The sequence below is a fragment of the Oncorhynchus mykiss genome, chromosome 9 (assembly GCF_057628025.1).
Source record: "Oncorhynchus mykiss isolate SJ-2025 chromosome 9, ASM5762802v1, whole genome shotgun sequence".
Classification (NCBI taxonomy): Eukaryota; Metazoa; Chordata; class Actinopteri; order Salmoniformes; family Salmonidae; genus Oncorhynchus; species Oncorhynchus mykiss.
Window position 1 is genome coordinate 81,962,540 of NC_143030.1, and position 14,348 is coordinate 81,976,887.

General features: G+C 43.5%; 1 protein-coding gene across 2 annotated transcripts in view; it reads left to right on the forward strand.

Annotated features, from left to right (window-relative positions):
- The first annotated feature begins 4,164 nt into the window (after positions 1-4,164).
- Positions 4,165-14,348, forward strand: part of plxnb3 (plexin B3) — a 278,639-nt gene continuing 268,455 nt past the window's right edge. For both annotated transcript variants that reach the window (XM_090185576.1, XM_090185578.1), the window contains exon 1: positions 4,165-4,626. The gene's annotated coding sequence lies outside the window, so the exon portion shown is untranslated. The remainder of the gene's footprint in view (positions 4,627-14,348) is intronic.

Here is a 14,348-nt window from a genome sequence, read left to right on the forward strand (position 1 = left end):
GGTCCAGTCCTTTCAGATCCTCTGGGGTGCTCAGGACATAGTGTCTAGGTCCTAGAGGCTGTATCTTCTAGTGTATAATGAGGTTCTGGAGGGGGAGGAGTTTCTAGGGGAGAGGGAGGGTGGAAGTGTGGTGGGACGGGGATGAGTTTCTAGGGGAGAGGGAGGGAGGGTGGAAGTGTAGTGGGAGGGGGAGGAGTTTCTAGGGGAGAGGGAGGGTGGAAGTGAAGTGGGAGGGGGAGGAGTTTCTAGGGGGGAGGGAGGGTGTAGTGGGAGGAGGAAGTAGATTCTAGGGGAAAGGGAGGGAAGGTGTAGTGGGAGGAGGAAGTAGATTCTAGGGGAGAGGGAGGGAGGGTGTAGTGGGAGGAGGAAGTAGATTCTAGGGAAGAGGGAGGGTGGAAGTGTAGTGGGAGGAGGAAGTAGATTCTAGGAGGGAGGGTGGAAGTGTAGTGGGAGGAGGAAGTAGATTCTAGGGGAGAGGGAGGGAGGGTGGAAGTGTAGTGGGAGGAGGAAGTAGATTCTAGGGGAGAGGGAGGGAGGGTGGAAGTGTAGTGGGAGGAGGAAGTAGATTCTAGGGGAAAGGGAGGGAGGGTGGAAGTGTAGTGGGAGGAGGAAGTAGATTCTAGGGGAGAGGGAGGGAGGGTGGAAGTGTAGTGGGAGGAGGAAGTATATTCTAGGGGAGAGGGAGGGAGGGTGGAAGTGTAGTGGGAGGAGGAATTAGATTCTAGGGGAGAGGGAGGGTGGAAGTGTAGTGGGAGGAGGAAGTAGATTCTAGGGGAGAGGGAGGGTGGAAGTGTAGTGGGAGGAGGAAGTAGATTCTAGGGGAGAGGGAGGGAGGGTGGAAGTGTAGTGGGAGGAGGAAGTAGATTCTAGGGGAGAGGGAGGGTGGGTGGAAGTGTAGTGGGAGGAGGAAGTAGATTCTAGGGGAGAGGGAGGGTGGAAGTGTAGTGGGAGGAGGAAGTAGATTCTAGGGGAGAGGGAGGGTGGAAGTGTAGTGGGAGGAGGAAGTAGATTCTAGGGGAGAGGGAGGGTGGAAGTGTAGTGGGAGGAGGAAGTAGATTCTAGGGGAGAGGGAGGGTGGAAGTGTAGTGGGAGGAGGAAGTAGATTCTAGGGGAGAGGGAGGGAGGGTGGAAGTGTAGTGGGAGAAGGAAGTAGAAAACTGCAAGTGCCAACTCTGCTGCCGCCCTCTCCGTCTACCGCCTCAACAGAATTTAATGTAATCTCTGGTGCACACACTTGTAGGATACATGCCAAATATCACCCTATCCCCTATGTAGTGCACTACTATAGACCAGGGCCCTATCCCCTATGTAGTGCACTACTTTAGACCAGGGCCCTATCCCCTATGTAGTGCACTACTTTAGACCAGGGCCCTATTCCCTATGTAGTGCACTACTTTTGACCAGGGCCCCTAGGGAATAGGGGGCCATTTGGGACTGACCCTTGGTGGGAGAGGCGGCTGGCCTCTTTAGAACCATCTGCTCTACTGAATTACAATTTCAACAAATTACATTTTTTTTTTTTTTTTATAGAGTTTGACACAATATATTTCTGAATAGCGGAAAGATACTGTAAAGGTTTCTTATGATGAATGTAGCAATCTATATTTTATTACAGTCTGTGCTGTATGTAGACAATTGATACAAAGGTAATAATAACCTTGTACTTTATTTTAATATGGATTGATTTATTAAATTATTTTTTTGTAGAGTATAGATGTTAAAGTTGTTGAAGCTGTAATATAGCTTAACCCAGGTGTTTTCATTCTGCCAATTATGTTGCAAAATGTTTTTTTGTTTTTTTTGTTTAAAGGAACGAAAAGAGGTGAGATTTACCTGAATTTTTCCAATGAATTCCAAACAGTTGCAAAACGTTCTGTTGTGCAACAGAATCGACGGCATGAATACACCCCAAGGCCAGCCTTGGTCCTGGAGGGCCAAAGGCCCTTATTTAACTGGCCTGTAAGACCAGGTGTGTTGAATTTAGGCGAATCATTGAACTGGTCAATTCGCTCAGTTGGTCTGATGAGTTGCCTAGTTGGAACACAATCCTGCAGGGCCTGCTGCATTCCAGGAACAGGGTTGCCTACACACCTCTCTTCCAATTATTTAGTTATTTGTAAATTTGTTGTAAAATTATATTGAGATTATTAGTCAATTTATCTGAAGTAATGTAACCTAAAGATTGTAGCCTGTCACATTTGTGCCTTAAGTGCCCTTAACCTAAATGATTATGGTTTACTTACCCACCTAACTATAGAATATTGAAACATATCAGTGTGGGGGGGCTTCTATGCTTTCAGAGAAGGCCCAAGGATTTATAAAAAGGTGTGTTTTTTTTTTTTTTTTAATGAAATTTCGTTTTAATTTCCATTTAATCTGTATAATAATTGTGTGGTCTTCTGATTTCATATCTTCAATTTGTTTGAAAGAGAGAAGGGTTAATACCGAAGAGCGAAAATATCTAATCAGGATATTCTATGGTGGTTTCTGGGTAGTAAAATCTAGCTAGCTCAATCAACCATTGGCTAAGCCATCAGAAGCTGGACAGTAGGCCCCTGCCATTTAACCCAATAGACCCCGTGTCAGGACAAGGGGGAGTTCTTATAGAACAGCAGCAAATAAAAGCCTTGATTTACATGTTGCTTATGAGTGCATTTCAATTATAATTGGATGTCCAGCTTAATGTTTTTATCGTTTCAAGTCAACTGCATTTATACTTTTAAAAAAAACTGTTCAACTTCAGCGGGTGAAATAGCTCCCTGGCTTTCGCTACAACTGCTGCATCCAGAATAGGTATTTTGTAAAGATCACAACCAAATATCATCTTAGCGACTGTCCAAGCAAGAATCAAAACATCATTGTAAGTGTATGAGAAACCCCAAAAAATATATTTCGTTAAAAAAACTTTAAAAAAAAAAAAATATATATATATATATATATATGACTTTTCTTACTGGAAAAGTGTCTATTAGGGCAGAATTTTGACCGATGAATGAAACAAATCACTTTTTGACATGCGTGGGTGGGACCGTTTTTTTTTTTAAGAGAATAAGGGCACTTTTTAAACTCGCTTGCTGTTAAGCGTTTTTCCTTTTGAAACAGATTATTGCATTTAAACTTTAGATCAAATACAGTATAAATACAGTATATTTTTAATGAGAAGTAATAGCTGATTTGGTCATATCATTTTTAAAAAAAACCATAGATCAACGGTTAGTGTGCTGAACGTGATAAAATATATTTTTAATGGGGAAGTAGTAGCTGATTTGGTCATATCATTTTGGAAATTAAATGGTTGTGCTTTTGCATAGGTATGATTTCACGTGGGCTACTGGAGTGAATGGGATGCTTATTCTGTAACATTATCTGATGCTGTTTGTGACTGCTGTCTCCTGTCTATCCGCTTTGTCTGCGTTTTGACCAAATCTGGCTCTTCCTCATCGACCATGGAGTTGCACAGGTATTGCGGCCGCTGTCCTTACAGCAACACGAGCCTGTCACCTTTGTGACACTACTGTTGTCGCTATTGGTGATAGAGGTGTTGTTCGGCTACCATGTTACGCTGTGTGTCACGTGTCCATAACTGTTCTGTTTCCACGTGCGGCAGCCTGAAGCACAGCCAGGACTGTTTTGATTCATTCATAATGTCGTCAAAAAGTATTGCTCCTCCACTAGAACCTGAACAGTCCGACTTCAGAAAATAAAATCTTGGCACATTAAGTGACGCTGTGTTTTCTGTTATTTTCTAGGTAATTGAGTTTGATACAACACATTTTAATATTTTTGGTCCCTCAAGGCCTACTATATTCAAGGTCCTATATTCATGGTTCGCCACTGAAACAACATATACTATTAACGAGACAATATTGCCATGTATATCTGACAATTAGCCTCCAAATACTTTGTTTTTAATCAGCCCAGCTGGCATTTTCCATTATGCATTTTATATATAGATGGGTCAATTTAAATATAAAAAGATCAAATGAACTGAACTCATGTTGGTCCTTTTTTTAAATGTAATGATTTTTTTTCTGTCCATTTCTAATGATAGACAATCAAACCTGGATTCATCTAGTTATTCAGCTTCTAGAAAGATGATTCACTTTTGTCTTATTTTGTCTACAAACCATGCTTGGTTTGTCTGACCATTTTTGAATCATGCATGTCTATAGTTTCTCAGTGTCTTGTCTATTCAATAAATATCTGATTTTGAGAGTTTGCCTGTATCCCAGACAGAGTAGTACCATTTTAAATTGGTGTTCAATGTTTAGTTTACAAACCTTGCTAAAAGCCTTACTAGAATTCATGACTTCCCTTATTTGAGACACCACTCACTCTCTTTGAAGAAGCGACGCTCCTTTTTACGTCCTGTCCTCTACGTCGTGTTCCATTTCCAACCCGACCGCAACTCACCCTGAGAGTTCACTTTTCTTACCGGCGACAGACGCTCCTCTCCGGCAGAGAACCGCGCCGCAGCCCTCCCACCAAGCGACCCTGTTTCTGGGGGGCGGGGTCGACGGACGGTCGGTCATTCATCCGATGTAAATACGACAACGTTCATGTCGCTGAGTGCGTTTAATTTCTGAAAACTTTGGATAAACCAGGCGCACCGTCAATCTACGAGAGGTAAGTTGACTTTTCTGAACTTGTGAGTTCGTTGGCAAACTAAATCGCTAATGTTAGCTAACTGTAGCATGGCCGCTGATGTCAAAACGAAGTTAAATTGCTAAAACTATTGTAAGTAAGCGTGTTGCCGTCGTATGAATGTGTTTGTTTGGAGGTAACTAAATATTTAGTGGACTTTGAAATCTTATGTCGGCACTTGCTACTATCCCGCTCACAACATACTTTACGCATTCTTCTACCGACGGAAGGACGGACCGTCGGTCGGACGAGGTGGTTTCCGAGGCAGAGACGCTACTCACGCCCCATGTACGTCAAGCTGCATTTTACAACTGAAATAACAGAACTAGCATCAAAGACCAGCAGTCCTGCTGTGTTTAAGCCAGCGATCTGTAGTACACGCAACAGAGCTATTTATAAAGTGTCCGTCTGGTTCAAAGGCAACTTTTTGAGAATGTCATCCGTGTTTTATTTTCAACACCTGTCCATTTGTAGTAGAGCTAGAGTTACAGCTATGCCTGGTGCAAAGAGGGACAAGCCAAATACATTTCAGTTGTTGAGAGCATAACTTTTTAATTTAAACGTTTTGTATCTGTAAGTTTTATATATATTTACAGCTAAGAATGTGCCAACTAAAAGAGAGCTGCTGTACATGAAATTGACCACATTCATTGAGCCTTGTTTGGATACACAGCAACCAATTTGTTGTACCACTGCATCCAACTCACACATTACCTTGGTGTGATTTTCTATTTTTTCTGGTGTCATCATTGTCAACAGATCTAGATGTGGAAGATTAACAGTTGAAGTCAGAACTTTACATACACTCAGGTTGGAGTCATTAAAACTTGTTTTTCAACCACTCCACAAATGTCTTGTCAACAAACTATAGTTTTGGCAAGTCAGTTAGGACATCTACTTTGTGCAGGACACAAGTAATTTATCAAACAATTGTTTAGACGGATTATTTCACTTATAATTCACTGTATCACAATTCCAGTGGGTCAGAAGTTTACATACACTAAGTTGACTGTGCCTTTAAACAGCTTGGAAAATTCCAGAAAATATGTTATGGCTTTAGAAGCTTCTGATAGGCTAATTGACCTAATTTGAGTCAATTGGAGGTGTGGATGTATTTCAAGGCCTACCTTCAAACTCAGTGTCTCTTTGCTTGACATCATGGGAAAATCTAAAGAAATCAGCCAAGACCTCAGAAACACAAATTGTTGACCTCCAAGTCTGGTTCATCCTTGGGAGCAATTTCCAAACACCTGAAGGTACCACGTTCATCTGTACAAACAATAGTACGCAAGTATAAACACCATGGGACCACGCAGCCATCATACCGCTCAGGAAGGAGACGCGTTCTTTCTCCTAGAGATGAACGTACTTTCGTAAAAACAATCCCAGAACAACAGCAAAGGACCTTGTGAAGATGCTGGAGGAAACCGGTACAAAAGTATCTATATCCACAGTAAAACGAGTCCTATATCGACATAACCTGAAAGGCCAATCAGCAAGGAAGAAGCCACTGCTTCAAAACCGCCATTAAAAAGCCAAACTACGGTTTGCAACTGCACATGGGAACAAAGATTGTACTTTTTGGAGAAATGTCCTCTGGTCTGATAAAACAAAAATAGAACTGTTTGGCCTTAATGACCATCATTATGTTTGGAGGATAAAGGGGAGGCTTGCAAGCCAAAGAACACCATCCCAACCATGAAGCACAGGGGTGGCAGCATCATGTTGTGGGGGTGCTTTGCTGCAGGAGGGACTGGTGCACTTCACAAAATAGATGGCATCATAAGGAAGGAAAATTATGTGGATATATTGAAGCAACATCTCAAGACCTCAGTCAGGAAGTTAAAGCTTGGTCGCAAATGGGTCTTCCAAATGGACAATGACCCCAAGCATACATCCAAAGTTGTGGCAAAATAGCTTAAGGACAATAAAGTCAATGTATTGGAGTGGCCATCACAAAGCCCTGACCTCAATCCTGTAGAAAATGTGTGGGCAGAACTGAAAAGAGTGTGAGAGCAAGTGAAACAATTTAAAGGCAATGCTACCAAATACTAAGTGACTGTATGTAAACTTTTGACCCACTGGGAATGTGATGAAAGAAATAAAAGCTGAAATAAATAATTCTCTCTACTATTATTCTGACATTTCACATTCTTAAAATAAAGTGGTGATCCTAACTGACCTGAGACAGGGAATTTTTACTATGATTAAATGTCAATAATTGTGAAACTGGGTTTAAATGTATTTGGCTATGTAAACTTCAACTGTATGATCGGTTTGACACGTGGAAGAGAGATGAGGGGTTTGACACGTGGAAGAGAGATGAGGGGTTTGACACGTGGAAGAGAGATGAGGGGTTTGACACGTGGAAGAGAGATGAGGGGTTTGACACGTGGAAGAGAGATGAGGGGTTTGACACGGGGAAGAGATATGAGGGGTTTGACACGGGGAAGAGAGATGAGGGGTTTGACACGGGGAAGAGAGATGAGGGGTTTGACACGGGGAAGAGAGATGAGGGGTTTGACACGTGGAAGAGAGATGAGGGGTTTGACACGTGGAAGAGAGATGAGGGGTTTGACACGGGGAAGAGAGATGAGGGGTTTGACACGGGGAAGAGAGATGAGGGGTTTGACACGGGGAAGAGAGATGAGGGGTTTGACACGGGGAAGAGAGATGAGGGGTTTGACACGGGGAAGAGAGATGAGGGGTTTGACATTGGCCCCCTGTTCATCCTGCTTTAGGATAGGGGTTGTGTCTAAGGACATTGGTTGGGTTGTGCCATTTCCTTTGACATTACCGTAGTGTGTCCCTGGCTTTTTCTCCTGGATTTTCTTTGGCCAGGGGTATAAAATGTCAACCTAACATATCCCCTCCTCTCTTCCCTATATCCCCCTTCCCCTTCATAATCTCTGCCTCTCCCCCCTGCTCCTGGATTAGGGCATTTCCCCCTGCCTGCCTTCCTGATGACGGTTTCTTAATCTCTAATCCAGCCTACTTCCTAACAGCCCCTAACCCACCACTCTCTAACACACTCACTCACTCAGTCGAGTTGGGGCAGTATCCAGGTTTTCATACCGTTTCTGTACCAGTATATGGTACTACTGGACACAATGGGTATAGTGTTGATATGGTACTACTGGACACAATGGGTATAGTGTTGATATGGTACTACTGGACACAATGGGTATAGTGTTGATATGGTACTACTGGACACAATGGGTGGTGTAGTGTTGATATGGTACTACTGGACACAATGGGTATAGTGTTGATATGGTACTACTGGACACAATGGGTATAGTGTTGATATGGTACTACTGGACACAATGGGTATAGTGTTGATATGGTACTACTGGACACAATGGGTGGTGTAGTGTTGATATGGTACTACTGGACACAATGGGTATAGTGTTGATATGGTACTACTGGACACAATGGGTATAGTGTTGATATGGTACTACTGGAAACAATGGGTATAGTGTTGATATGGTACTACTGGACACAATGGGTATAGTGTTGATATGATACTACTGAACACAATGGGTGGTAGAGTGTTGATATGGTACTACTGGACACAATGGGTATAGTGTTGATATGGTACTACTGGACACAATGGGTATAGTGTTGATATGATACTACTGGACACAATGGGTGGTATAGTGTTGATATGGTACTACTGGACACAATGGGTGGTAGAGTGTTGATATGATACTACTGAACACAATGGGTGGTATAGTGTTGATATGGTACTACTGGACACAATGGGTGGTATAGTGTTGATATGGTACTACTGGACACAATGGGTATAGTGTTGATATGGTACTACTGGACACAATGGGTATAGTGTTGATATGGTAGTACTGGACACAATGGGTGGTAGAGTGTTGATATGATACTACTGGACACAATGGGTGGTAGAGTGTTGATATGATACTACTGGACACAATGGGTATAGTGTTGATATGGTACTACTGGACACAATGGGTATAGTGTTGATATGGTACTACTGGACACAATGGGCGGTATAGTGTTGATATGGTACTACTGGACACAATGGGTGGTGTAGTGTTGATATGGTACTACTGGACACAATGGGTATAGTGTTGATATGGTACTACTGGACACAATGGGTATAGTGTTGATATGGTACTACTGGACACAATGGGTGGTATAGTGTTGATATGGTACTACTGGACACAATGGGTATAGTGTTGATATGGTACTACTGGACACAATGGGTATAGTGTTGATATGGTACTACTGGACACAATGGGCGGTATAGTGTTGATATGGTACTACTGGACACAATGGGTATAGTGTTGATATGATACTACTGGACACAATGGGCGGTATAGTGTTGATATGGTACTACTGGACACAATGGGCGGTATAGTGTTGATATGGTACTACTGGACACAATGGGCGGTATAGTGTTGATATGGTACTACTGGACACAATGGGTATAGTGTTGATATGATACTACTGGACACAATGGGCGGTATAGTGTTGATATGGTACTACTGGACACAATGGGCGGTATAGTGTTGATATGGTACTACTGGACACAATGGGTGGTATAGTGTTGATATGGTACTACTGGACACAATGGGTGGTATAGTGTTGATATGATACTACTGGACACAATGGGCGGTATAGTGTTGATATGGTACTACTGGACACAATGGGCGGTATAGTGTTGATATGGTACTACTGGACACAATGGGCGGTATAGTGTTTGTTTTACTCACCGAACAGTGTAGACAACAGGGATCTCTGCTGTAACCTAGAAGCTTGCTCTTGACATCTAGCCACTAGTTATACTATATATATATATATTATTTAATACACACATGCATGGCTGAAGCCCTGAGCTGGAGATCTTTGACACATCATACCGTCTGGTATACGGTATGTCGGCCAAGCCTAGCACACACACGTACGTGTACACACTCCATAACACAGTTAAACGCTGCAGTGCGGAACCTTTTTTTGGGGGGGGCGACCCGAATTCACGTAGAAATATGAGTCATAGATCTGTCGCTCTCATTTAAAAGCAAGTCTTAAGAAACTCTGTTCTATGTGCACTACGTCTGTGGTTCCCTTTTTTGTAATTTTAGTGGAGCGACTCCTACACATTGCACTTTTAAACAAAGAAATAGTCCTGGTAGCTATTTGATTAACTCTCTGCATTGACCCCCATTTTGTTTTTTTTGTACTAACTCTTGACTCATCACGTACGCTGCTGCATCTTACAATGCCTTGCAAAAAATATATAGAGACCCCTTGAATTTCTTGACATTTTTCTTTATGAAGTAGAATTTTAAAAAAAGTAACTAAATCACATCGTAGGAACCCTTAGGCCATAAGGGGGTCCTTTCTGAAGACTGGGCGATGGGGGCTGGGGGAAAGGAAAAGGTTTTCTGGGGAAGGTTGGCGATGTGGGCTGGTTGAAAGGTTGGCGATGGGGGCTGGTTGAAAGGTTGGCGATGGGGGCTGGTTGAAAGGTTGGCGATGGGGGCTGGTTGAAAGGTTGGCGATGGGGGCTGGTTGAAAGGTTGGCGATGGGGGCTGGTTGAAAGGTTGGCGATGGGGGCTGGTTGAAAGGTTGGCGATGGGGGCTGGTTGAAAGGTTGGCGATGGGGGCTGGTTGAAAGGTTGGCGATGGGGGCTGGTTGAAAGGTTGGCGATGGGGGCTGGTTGAAAGGTTGGCGATGGGGGCTGGTTGAAAGGTTGTATTAACTCTAACATTGCAACTGCAGTATGACAATAGAGGATTGAGTTTTCAGGTACGTTGTTGCTTGAGAATTGATCGGCTTGTACTTGTTAACATATGCAAGCCTCTGTAGCTTGTACAGGGTGATTCTGCCCTAGCAAGCCAAAACATACAGTAACTGCTCATAGCGTGGATCTGAGAAAAATGACTTTTATATACCTTGGTTTCACAGTGACTTTATACAGTTACTGCTAACATGCCCCATATTCTCTCCAAAACACAGTACAATAGAGGCAGGATATTTGTCCACATGATTAAGCATGTATTTAATGTAGCAAAAATTGACTTTATTTATGACCAAATGAGCAGTTCCTACCTTTTTTTGCTTGGTACGGTAGAATAGTGCAAGGGTGTTCAACTGTGACCCTTCGAGGTCCGGAGCCTGCTGTTTTTCCACATCTCTCTGATAATTAATTGCACCTACTTGGTGTCCCAGGTCTAAATTAGTCCCCAGTTAGAGGGGATCAGAACCGCTGATATGCTAACCATTTATTGCTGTCAGATATCCGTTTACACATGAGCCTCTTATCAGTTGGAATTTTATCTGAATTATTCTCATGTTCAGATTTTTTTTTTTTTTGGGGGGGGGTTAATTTTTTTAGAATATTGACACTGTCTCTCCTCTAACACCCTAAACCCTAAACCCTTATCACACCATCTGGATTAGGCAGGGATTGTGTCTGTGTCTGACGAAGACCGCACGCACACAACACAACCTTATTCTTGGTTTAACCCGAAGGATCACGAAACAAGGAACATGATGACCAGTTAAGTTTTAATGTCCTTATGTTGTAGATTATGGTGCAATATTTGCACCATAATTCATAGCATTAATATACCTCATAACATGGAACGACCCTGTGGTAGGTAATGAGTGATTCCTCACGAAACCCAGACAAAGAACATAACATGATTGTGGGGATTTTCACAATGTAGCCCGTAGAACACAGTGTAGTCGGTATAACACAATGTAGCCCGTAGAACACAATGTAGTCGGTATAACACAATGTAGCCCGTAGAACACAGTGTAGCCCGTAGAACACAATGTAGCCCGTAGAACACAATGTAGCCCGTAGAACACAGTGTAGCCCGTGGAACACAGTGTAGCCCGTAGAACACAATGTAGCCCGTAGAACACAATGTAGCCCGTAGAACACAGTGTAGTCGGTGGAACACAGTGTAGTCGGTGGAACACAGTGTAGTCGGTGGAACACAGTGTAGCCCGTGGAACACAGTGTAGTCCGTGGAACACAATGTAGCCCGTGGAACACAATGTAGCCCGTAGAACACAATGTAGCCCGTGGAACACAATGTAGCCCGTGGAACACAATGTAGCCCGTAGAACACAATGTAGCCCGTGGAACACAATGTAGCCCGTAGAACACAATGTAGCCCGTGGAACACAATGTAGCCCGTAGAACACAATGTAGCCCGTAGAACACAATGTAGCCCGTGGAACACAATGTAGCCCGTGGAACACAATGTAGCCCGTAGAACACAATGTAGCCCGTGGAACACAATGTAGCCCGTAGAACACAATGTAGCCCGTGGAACACAATGTAGCCCGTAGAACACAATGTAGCCCGTGGAACACAATGTAGCCCGTGGAACACAATGTAGCCCGTAGAACACAATGTAGCCCGTAGAACACAATGTAGCCCGTAGAACACAATGTAGCCCGTAGAACACAATGTAGCCCGTAGAACACAGTGTAGTCGGTGGAACACAGTGTAGCCCGTGGAACACAGTGTAGCCCGTGGAACACAGTGTAGCCCGTGGAACACAGTGTAGCCCGTAGAACACAGTGTAGCCCGTAGAACACAATGTAGCCCGTAGAACACAATGTAGCCCGTGGAACACAGTGTAGCCCGTGGAACACAATGTAGCCCGTAGAACACAATGTAGCCCGTAGAACACAATGTAGCCCGTAGAACACAGTGTAGCCCGTGGAACACAATGTAGCCCGTAGAACACAGTGTAGCCCGTAGAACACAGTTTAGCCCGTGGAACACAGTGTAGCCCGTAGAACACAGTGTAGCCCGTAGAACACAGTGTAGCCCGTGGAACACAGTGTAGCCCGTAGAACACAATGTAGCCCGTAGAACACAATGTAGCCCGTGGAACACAGTGTAGCCCGTGGAACACAATGTAGCCCGTAGAACACAATGTAGCCCGTAGAACACAGTGTAGCCCGTAGAACACAATGTAGCCCGTAGAACACAATGTAGCCCGTAGAACACAGTGTAGCCCGTGGAACACAGTGTAGCCCGTAGAACACAATGTAGCCCGTAGAACACAGTGTAGCCCGTGGAACACAGTGTAGCCCGTAGAACACAGTGTAGCCCGTGGAACACAGTGTAGCCCGTGGAACACAATGTAGCCCGTAGAACACAATGTAGCCCGTAGAACACAATGTAGCCCGTAGAACACAATGTAGCCCGTAGAACACAATGTAGCCCGTAGAACACAGTGTAGCCCGTGGAATGGGCTTTGAAGGAAGGATTGTTGACCTACAGGATATTTGACATTTGAATCAAAGCATAATTGAGAAATAATAGATTTAAAGTTGGCATATTTCTGACATTTTGGCCTCACCCAGGTCTCCTTTAAGACTCCATAATGTTTAAATAAGTATTAAGGCCTGAGGGGGGGTGGTATATGACCAATATACCACGGCTCAGGGCTGTTCTTAGGCACGATGTATCGCAGAGTATACAGCCCTTAGCTGTGGTATATTGGCCATATATCACAACCCCCCCAAGGTGCCTTATTGCTGTTATAAACTGGTTACTAACGTAATTAGAACAGTAAAAATGTTTTGTCATACCCGTGGTATCTTGTCTGATATACCACGACTGTCAGCCAATCAGCATTCAGCTCTGGAACCACCCAGTTTATAAGCTGATTGTAGAATATTGCCCCTAAACCCTTACCCCCTTACCCCCTAACCCCCTAACCCCCTAAACCCTTACCCCTACCCCTAACCCCTAACCCCTAAACCCTTATCCCTAACCCCTTACCCCCTACCCCTAAACCCTTACACCTTACCCCTAAACCCTTACACCTTACCCCTAAACCCTTACCCCTAAACCCTTACCCCTATCCCCTAAACCCTTACCCCTTACCCCTACCCCCTAAACCCTTACCCCCTACCCCCTAAACCCTTACCCCCTACCCCCTAAACCCTTACCCCTAAACCCTTACCCCTAAACCCTAACCCCTAAACCCTAACCCCTAAACCCTTACCCCTAACCCCTAAACCCCTAACCCCTAACCCCTAAACCCTTACTCCTAACCCCTAAACCCTAACCCCTAAACCCTAACCCCTAAACCCTTACCACACAATCTCGATGCAGCAGGGTGCTACAAAGGTTGTAAGGAAACATTGAGTAGTATTTTAATTTCAGTGACTTTTATTTACATTTATGAATATTGACAAATAAACATTAGGGATGTGCATATTTTCCTTTCAATACGATTCGATACAAATGTCAAAGATTTCAACAATCCTTCCTCTTAAAGGACCATTTCTATGAATTTATATTACATTTGTATTACATTTGTATTACATTTGTATTACATTTATATTACATTTGTATTACATTTGTATTACATTTATATTACATTTTTGTCTGAGTTTTGTGAGGAATCTCTGTAATCTAAAGAGCCCTGCTCAGAAGTAGTTCACTATGTAAAGAATTGGGTGGCATTTAGGACGCAAGACTCTTTCTTCACAACATGCAAATATCCGTCTAGTCTTCCCTGTTGGTTACGATGCAAATAGTGATCGTGCTGCCGATGGTAGACCAACCCTACTGGTCTATCCGGTTGTGTTTGTTTGGTTAAAGACTGAGGGAGAGGGGATTGCAGAACGAGAGGAGGGGAGTGGAACGTTTACTGTTCATTTCTATTGTTTATTTCACTTTAGTTTATC